General features: G+C 37.2%; 1 long non-coding RNA gene across 1 annotated transcript; it reads right to left on the bottom strand.

Moving 5' to 3' along the window:
• Positions 1–6,824: 6,824 nt before the first annotated feature.
• On the bottom strand, positions 6,825–9,263 carry LOC117321909. Its single transcript, XR_004531432.1, has 2 exons — positions 9,099–9,263; positions 6,825–7,317 (listed from the first exon to the last, which is right to left on the bottom strand). It is a non-coding gene; the product is annotated as an uncharacterized LOC117321909 (long non-coding RNA).
• Between the last annotated feature and the right edge of the window lie 1,031 nt (positions 9,264–10,294).

Here is a 10,294-nt window from a genome sequence, read left to right as displayed (position 1 = left end):
TGACAGATCTACTGTAATCTTTATAACATTGATACTGTATTGTCAGTACAGCCGAGGGATGACAGATCTACTGTAATCTTTATAACATTGATACTGTATTGTCAGTACAGCCGAGGGATGACAGATCTACTGTAATCTTTATACTGTATTGTCAGTACAGCCGAGGGATGACAGATCTACTGTAATCTGTATAACATTGATACTGTATTGTCGGTACAGCCGAGGGATGACAGATCTACTGTAATCTTTATAACATTGATACTGTATTGTCAGTACAGCCGAGGGATGACAGATCTACTGTAATCTTTATAACATTGATACTGTATTGTCGGTACAGCCGAGGGATGACAGATCTACTGTAATCTTTATAACATTGATACCCTACTGTCAGTACAGCCGAGGGATGACAGATCTACTGTAATCTGTATAACATTGATACTGTATTGTCGGTACAGCCGAGGGATGACAGATCTACTGTAATCTTTATAACATTGATACTCTACTGTCGGTACAGCCGAGGGATGACAGATCTACTGTAATCTTTATAACATTGATACTGCATTGTCAGTACAGCCGAGGGATGACAGATCTACTGTAATCTTTATAACATTGATACTGTATTGTCAGTACAGCCGAGGGATGACAGATCTACTGTAATCTTTATAACATTGATACTGTATTGTCGGTACAGCCGAGGGATGACAGATCTACTGTAATCTTTATAACATTGATACTGTATTGTCAGTACAGCCGAGGGATGACAGATCTACTGTAATCTTTATAACATTGATACTGTATTGTCAGTACAGCCGAGGGATGACAGATCTACTGTAATCTTTATACTGTATTGTCAGTACAGCCGAGGGATGACAGATCTACTGTAATCTTTATAACATTGATACTGTATTGTCAGTACAGCCGAGGGATGACAGATCTACTGTAATCTTTATACTATTTTGTCGGTACAGATCTATTATAACACATACTGTTCATGGTATCTGTTATAACACAGATTGTTCAACGTTGACGGAGTCGATCATAGCAAAGATTTTTTTTAACTTCCACGGCTTCTCTCATAACACAGTCTGTTCAACTTCCATGGCGGCCATCGGACATGACTGTTCAATTTCCATGTCGTCCATCGGACATGACTGTTCAACTTCCATGGCGTCTATCGTAAATAGATTGTATTGTTCAACTTCAAAGGTCTCCATCGAAACACAGATTGTTCAACTGCAAAGATGCCTATCGTAACACTGGATGTGCATCTATCGTAACACAGATTGTTCAACCTCCATGGTGTCTATCGTAAGAGAGATTGTTCAACCTCCATGATGTCTATCGTAACACAGATTGTTAAACTTCAATGACATCTATCGTAAAAGAGTTTGTGCAACTATAATGGCATCTACCGTAACACAGGTTGTTCAACTTTCATGTCCATGACGTCTGTCATAACACAGATTACTCAACTTCAATTGCGTCTATCGTATTACAGATTATTCAATTTCCATGTCGACCATCGGACACAGACTGTTCAAATTCCATGGCGACCATCGGACACAGACTGTTCACTTTCCATGGCGACCATCGGACACAGACTGTTCAATTTCCATGGCGGCCATCGGACACAGACTGTTCAATTTCCATGGCGTCCATCGGACACAGACTGTTCAACTTGCAAGGCTTCGACATCATGTGAACAGGACAACAGCGATAAACACATTTCCTTCTGATAGTGCAGATCTTTCGCAGAATTTATTTATAACTATTTGTTCCATCTTCCATGGCATCTATTGTAAAATAATTAGGTTTACATTACATGGCATCTACTGTAAAACTCGTTAATTAGTTGTCTCAAATCCAAATTCATCACAAATACCTTAAAACAAACTGGTTGTTTCAACTTTAAAGACATCTATAGTTTGTTTTGAACATTCCACTAAATACTTTTGAAAAGTCTTTACCACACTGATCGACCTGTTTTGTCATAATTCACTGCAATTTGTATTGCTATTAAAATTATTTTAAATGATTTATTTCTTTCCTATATCCAGAGTAATATATGATACAAAGATTGTCATGGAGATGTTTGTCTATAGTAATGAAGCCTTCCAAATAGACGCTTTCATATATTTTCTCGATCAACTATGGTATGTTTTACAATACTTGTCAAATGCCAAGGGGAACAACTCCAACTGAATGGATGTCTTTTGTGATCACCAAATGTTCACCCGGCTCATATCAGGGCAACTTTCCTGGACAAATAACTGTTTTTATCTTACTGATATTGTTGAAACTGTGTTACAGGTAACAATATAAACTGTGTGTTATGGTAATGATGTATTACAGGTAACAATATAAATTGTGTGTTATGGTTATGATGTATTACAGGTAACAATATAAACTGTGTGTTATGTTGTATTACAGGTAACAATATAAACTGTGTTATGTTGTATTACAGGGGACAATATAAACTGTGTGTTATTTTGTATTACAGGTAACAATATAAAGTGTGTGTTATGATGTATTACAGGTAACAATATAAACTGTGTGTTATGATGTATTACAGGTAACAATATAAACTGTGTTATGATGTATTACAAGTAACAATATAAACTGTGTGTTATGTTGTATTACAGGGGACAATATATACTGTGTGTTATGATGTATTACAGGTAACAATATAAACTGTGTGTGTGTTATGATGTATTACAGGTAACAATATAAACTGTGTGTTATGATGTATTACAGGTAACAATATTAACTGTGTGTTATGATGTATTACAGGTAACAATATAAACTGTGTGTTATGTTGTATTACAGGTAACAATATAAACTGTGTGTGTTATGATGTATTACAAGTAACAATATAAACTGTGTGTTATGATGTATTACAGGTAACAATAAAAACTGTGTGTTATGATGTATTACAGGTAACAATATAAACTATGTGTTATGATGTATTACAGGTAACAATATAAACTGTGTGTTATGTTGTATTACAGGTAACAATATAAATTGTGTGTTATGTTGTATTACAGGTAACAATATAAACTGTGTGTTATGATGTATTACAGGTAACAATATAAACTGTGTGTTATGATGTATAACAGGTAACAATATAAACTGTGTTATGATGTATTACAAGTAACAATATAAACTGTGTGTTATGATGTATTACAGGTAACAATATAAACTGTGTGTTATGATGTATTACAGGTAACAATATAAACTGTGTGTTATGATGTATTACAGGTAACAATATAAACTGTGTTATGATGTATTACAGGTAACAATATAAACTGTGTGTGTTATGATGTATTACAAGTAACAATATAAACTGTGTGTTATGATGTATTACAGGTGACAATATAAACTGTGTGTTATGATGTATTACAGGTAACAATATAAATTGTGTGTTATGATGTATTACAGGTATCAATATAAACTGTGTGTTATGTTGTATTACAGGTAACAATATAAACTGTGTGTTATGTTGTATTACAGGTAACAATATAAACTGTGTTATGATGTATTACAAGTATGTTGTATTACAGGTAACAATATAAACTGTGTGTTATGTTGTATTACAGGTAACAATATAAACTGTGTGTTATGTTGTATTACAGGTAACAATATAAACTGTGTGTTATGATGTATTACAGGTAACAGTATAAACTGTGTGTTATGGTGTATTACAGGTAACAATATAAATTGTGTGTTATGTTGTATTACAGGTAACAATATAGACTGTGTGTGTTATGATGTATTACAGGTAACAATATAAACTGTGTTATGATGTATTACAGGTAACAATATAAACTGTGTGTTATGTTGTATTACAGGTAACAATATAAACTGTGTGTGTTATGTTGTATTACAGGTAACAATATAAACTCTGTGTGTTATGATGTATTACAGGTAACAATATAAACTCTGTGTGTTATGATGTATTACAGGTAACAATATAAATTGTGTGTTATGATGTATTACAGGTAACAATATAGACTGTGTGTGTTATGATGTATTACAGGTAACAATATAAACTGTGTTATGATGTATTACAGGTAACAATATAAACTGTGTGTGTTATGATGTATTACAGGTAACAATATAAACTGTGTGTTATGATGTATTACAGGTAACAATATAAACTGTGTGTGTTATGTTGTATTACAGGTAACAATATAAACTCTGTGTGTTATGATGTATTACAGGTAACAATATAAACTGTGTGTTATGATGTATTACAGGTAACAATATAAACTGTGTGTTATGATGTATTACAGGTAACAATATAAAGTGTGTTATGATGTATTACAGGTAACAATATAAACTGTGTATGTTATGATGTATAACAGGTAATAACATAATAAGTGTTAGTGTGTTATGACACTTACACTCTCTTTATATATCTGTCTCTTTTTCTGTCTGTCTGTCTGTGTCTTTCTGTCTGTCTCTCTATTTTTCTCTGTCTCTCTGTCTCTGTCTCTCTCTCTCTGTCTCTCTCTGTCTCTCTCTCTCTGTCTCTCTCTGTCTCTGTCTCTCTCTCTCTGTCTCTCTCTCTCTCTCTCTCTTCATCAATAACATAAAATATTAATAAGTGATGATGGTCCCTTTACGACTTACACACCTGTGCATGATTGGAAGCTGTTGAATTTACTGTCGACCGGGGAATTTTCGGTATAAAAACATATAAATTGTGTATACCGGGTAATTTAGATGTTTATCGTTGGCAGACAGGAGATCGCCAACAGATAACTGCTGGCATTATTGCCGTGCCATGTTACCTTTGTTGTATACAACAGTCTTATATTCAGTTTTAATGTTCCAATATGTGTCTGATGTAAAACTCAGATATGCAAATTTATAGATCAAATAATATTTTGATATATTATCTGAAGGGACACGTGTCGGGATGTGTTGGGTGTTGTTACGCCCCGTTATCAGTATGTCTGTAACATAATATTAGTAATGGTATGGATCTTGGTATTAATATTGTACTAAACAGTTACCAGGCGGGATATCGATCGGGAGGATCATGTAAATGTACAGAGTTTCTGTAACAGCACGTGTGTATGTACAGCGACGGTATGACATCATATTTAGGTGTTTGTGTGTACACCGACGGTATGACATCACATTTAGGTGGTTGTGTGTACACCGACGGTATGACATCACATTTAGGTGTTTGTGTGTACACCGACGGTATGACATCACATTTAGGTGGTTGTGTGTACACCGACGGTATGACATCACATTTAGGTGTGTGTATGTACACCGACGGTATGACATCACATTTAGGTGGTTGTGTGTACACCGACGGTATGACATCACATTTAAGTGTTTGTGTGTACACCGACGGTATGCCATCACATTTAGGTGTTTGTGTGTACACCGACGGTATGACATCACATTTAGGTGTTTGTGTGTACACCGACGGTATGACATCATATTTAGGTGTTTACGTGTACACCGACGGTATGACATCACATTTACAGGTTTGTGTGTACATTGACGGTATGACATCACATTTAGGTGGTTGTGTGTACACTGACGGTATGACATCATATTTAGAGGTGTTTGTGTGTACACCGACGGTATGACATCATATTTAGAGGTGTTTGTGTGTACACCGACGGTATGACATCACATTTAGGTGTTTGTGTGTACACCGACGGTATGACATCATATTTAGGTGTTTGTGTGTACACCGACGGTATGACATCATATTTAGGTGTTTACGTGTACACCGACGGTATGACATCACATTTAGATGTTTGTGTGTACACCGACGGTATGACATCACATTTACAGGTTTGTGTGTACACCGACGGTATGACATCATATTTAGGTGTTTGTGTGTACACTGACGGTATGACATCATATTTAGGTGTTGGTGTGTACATCGACGGTATGACATCATATTTAGGTGCTTGTGTGTACATTGACGGTATGACATCATATTTAGATGTTTGTGTGTACACCGACGGTATGACATCACATTTAGGTGTTTGTGTGTACATTGACGGTATGACATCACATTTGACATCACATTTAGGTGTTTGTGTGTACACCGACGGTATGACATCACATTGAGGTGTTTGTGTGTACACCGACGGTATGACATCACATTTAGGTGTTTGTGTGTACACCGACGGTATGACATCACATTTAGGTGTTTGTGTGTACATTGACGGTATGACATCATATTTAGGTGTTTGTGTGTACATTGACGGTATGACATCATATTTAGGTGTTTGTGTGTACATTGACCGTATGACATCACATTTAGGTGGTTGTGTGTACACCGACGGTATGACATCACATTTAGGTGTTTGTGTGTACACCGACGGTATGACATCACATTTAGGTGTTTGTGTGTACACCGACGGTATGACATCATATTTAGGTGTTTGTGTGTACACCGACGGTATGACATCATTTTTAGAAAATTTGGGAAAATATAGAGAAGAGTGTGGGAATAAAAGGAAATAATGTGTGGAATGTAGTGGAGAGAGGAGGGAATATAGAGGAGAGTGTCGGAAATGTAGAGGAGAGTGTGGGGGAATATAGAGGAGAGTGTGGGGAATATAGAGGAGAGTGTGGGGAATATAGAGGAGAGTGTGGGGAATAGAGGGGAGAGTTGGGGGAATAGAGGGGAGAGTTGGGGGAATAAAGGGGAGAGTTGTGGGAATAAAGGGGAGAGTGTTAAGGATATAGATGATACTGTGGGGGATTGTAAAGGAGAGTGGGGAGAATACAGAGGAGAGTGTAGTGTAGGAGAACGGCGGTGAATCTCAAAATAAACAAGGGAGATAATCACTTACAATATTTACAATTTATTTACTACAAATATACACAATATACACTCTACCCATTACACACACAACTCTTTCACTCACTCAAATGGTATTTACACTGCATATATATAAATATCTCAGAAAAGTTCTCCTGGCCTAACAAATGTTGTCTCCTGGCCTTCACAAATGGTGTCTCCTCCCTATGGCCATCATAGGATATGACACAATGACGAAACGTGGTCGTTTGACCAGTCCATGGTTTCGATTAACCAAATAAGGGCGTTCCCAAACCCTATATCATCTGATGATGATACACTGCTGGAGCCGCAGCCTGTATCCAGCGAGCCACTCTGACCTCTATGTGCCATTGCTGCACCTATCGTACAGTAGGTCCCTCGAGTGCTCCTCTATGTGGAACTGACATAATCCACCGTCAGTTGTCTTCCCCACAAATCCATCCACCTCAGGCCGTGTATGTTTGGGTCCATGTCCCAACGTAAAAACCAGACATCTGTAATGTACAGACGTAAAAAATCATACAAACGCGCCATACGAACTTTTACACACCATACATAAACCATTCATATTGATAATTACACTTCCTAAATACATCAAGCTACAACTAAACAACAAAACGACACATATTATAATGACCTAGTGTGCATGTCTATATATCTCTATATATATACATGTATTTATATTATTATCTATATAATAGACTACAGTGGAACTTCGTTAACTCGAAGTCGACGGGACCACGAAAAAACTTCGAGTTATCCGAGTGTTCGAATTAAGCGAGTTATCGTTTTTGGTGAAAAGTTTGGTCAATATTTGTCAACATTATATAATCATTATAACTTCGCTCTGTCGCTCATCAGTTTAGTGTGAAGACTGGTCAATACATGTAAATATATATGTAAAGTTTCGTTATGTCACTTGTAATTTGGTGTAGTTTTGCCGATATACAGTCACGATAAAGTTTCTTTCACTTAGTCACTTCAATAACGATCTGATGTGCAAGTCATGTTTGCAAAAGATAAACGATAAAACGGAATTCGACAAAATAACAAGTTATTAATGTCAAAACAAATAACCGTTTAAGTTTAACACAGATTGCATACAAAACGTAACAGAACCATTACTTTTTATTGGACATATATAAAATACTGTTTGATCGGCCTACTTACTTTTTATTGATAACCACGCCATTTCCATGTGTATTAGCACCGGAAGTTGGGCTGCGCATGTGCGTATAAAATGTTACTGTAACTGAGTTGGCGTTTTATCCGATTTAATAGACAGCACTGACCGTTACAGTTGTACTCTGAACACCTCGGCAGTAATTACGCTATTGTTTCAGTAGTTTAAGGATTTAATAGGCGCCGGTGACTGTGCCATTTCTACACCTGTAAAAACATCAGCCGGGTAGATCTACCGGTGTGTCAGAGATTAGTTCCGCTTGAGCAAACGGGTAAATCAGTTGTTGACTATCGTGTGTACTGATATCGGCGACCGCCTTGGGAAATTACCTGATGTAAGTAAAGCAGTACTTTTTATCACCAAGACTTGTTGTTATAAGATTCAACCGACAATTTCTTTTATGAATTTATGAAACCAGTGCAGATATGTTCAGTATTACAAACGGAATTTAGCTCTTAAAAAATGTCGGCGTTTGCCACCGATCGACGAAATTATACTTCGAGTTATTCGAACATTTCAAGTAGGATTTTTATTGTTGGGACCAAATTTTTACTTCGTATTATCCGAGTTTTCGAGTTATCCGAATTCGAATTTTCCGAGTTTTTTTTACTAAGATAAAGAGAGAATTCGGCCGGGACCGTCGAGGTACTTCGAGTTAAGCGGGGTATTCGAGTTATCCGAGTTCGAGTTAACGAAGTTCCACTGTATATTCTATATAAATAACATAGATAAATGAATCAAAATTGACCAAACAATTACTGCAATGTATTATACTGTATATGTATGACAAATTCTGCGCAGCAGAATAAATGATGATGATATATACAACTTATATATAATAAAACATACAGGTAGAATTTAGTATTTTGATCTACAATTACTATAATGTGTACTATACATCGATGCGGCCAACAGTAATCACGCAATGTACATGTAAACAAGTTACGCTTGAGTGACGCGCACCCGTACCTAGACTAGCCTACCTGTTTAATACATGCACACTGTAAATGATCTAAAAACCCGTTGGAAATAGAAATATATAGTAATACAGGTTTGCATAGAGTGAATAAGATGGTAGTAAAAGATACTTACCCCGTTAATTGGTGGTCTTTGCGACTCTATGTCTGGTAATGGCCTCAAAAATGACACACGTCTTACCGGTATGGCGGTCAGTGACTGTGTGTGAATACTTTTACCTGTACAATGGTCAGTATAATGTCCGAAATATTCTTCCAATAAATATCGGAACGAAATACCATACTCAATAATAAGATATACTATTCTACATACTAAAATACTTACTTTTCTAATATGCTTCGTGACAGAGAGTAGGGAATGTAGAGGAGAGTGTGGGGAATATAGAGGAGAGTGTGGAGTGTGGGGAATATAGAGGAGAGTGTGGGGAATATAGAGGAGAGTGTGGGGATATAGAGGAGAGTGTGGGGGATATAGAGGAGAGTGTGGGGTATATAGATGAGGGTGTGGGGATATAGAGGAGGGTGTGGGGTATATAGAGGAGAGTGTGGTAAATATAGAGGAGAGTGTGGGGATATAGAGGAGAGTGTGGGGAATATAGAGGAGAGTGTGGGGAATATAGAGGAGAGTGTGGGGAATATAGAGGAGAGTGTGGGTAATATAGAGGAGAATGTGGGAAATATAGAGGGTTATGTGGGAAATATAATCGGAAGAGTGTGTGGGAATATATACAGGAAGAGTGTGGGGAACTCTAGAGGGTTACTGGTGGGAAAATATAGAGAAGAGCGAGTGTTGGGGAATATAGAGGAGAATGTGGGAAATATAGAGGGTAATGTGGGAAATATAGAGGAGAGTGTGGGGAATATAGAGGGTTATGTGGGAAATATAGAGGGTAATGTGGGAAATATAGAGGAGAGTGTGGGGATATAGAGGAGAGTGTGGGGTATATAGAGGAGAGTGTGGGGTATATAGAGGAGAGTGTGGGGGATATAGAGGAGAGTGTGGGGTATATAGAGGAGGGTGTGGGGATATAGAGGAGGGTGTGGGGTATATAGAGGAGAGTGTGGTAAATATAGAGGAGAGTGTGGGGATATAGAGGAGAGTGTGGGGTATATAGAGGAGGGTGTGGGGTATATAGAGGAGAGTCTGGGGATATAGAGGAGAGTGTGGGGAATATAGAGGAGAGTCTGGGGATATAGAGGAGAGTCTGGGGGTATATAGAGGAGAGTGTGGTAAATATAGAGGAGAGTGTGGGGAATATAGAGGAGAGTGTGGGGGATATAGAGGAGAGTGTGGGGGATATAGAGGAGAGT

The sequence above is a fragment of the Pecten maximus genome, chromosome 1, assembly GCF_902652985.1.
Source record: "Pecten maximus chromosome 1, xPecMax1.1, whole genome shotgun sequence".
Taxonomy (NCBI): Eukaryota; Metazoa; Mollusca; class Bivalvia; order Pectinida; family Pectinidae; genus Pecten; species Pecten maximus.
Note: the sequence above shows the minus strand (reverse complement) of the source record. Positions and strands in the feature narration are given on the sequence as shown.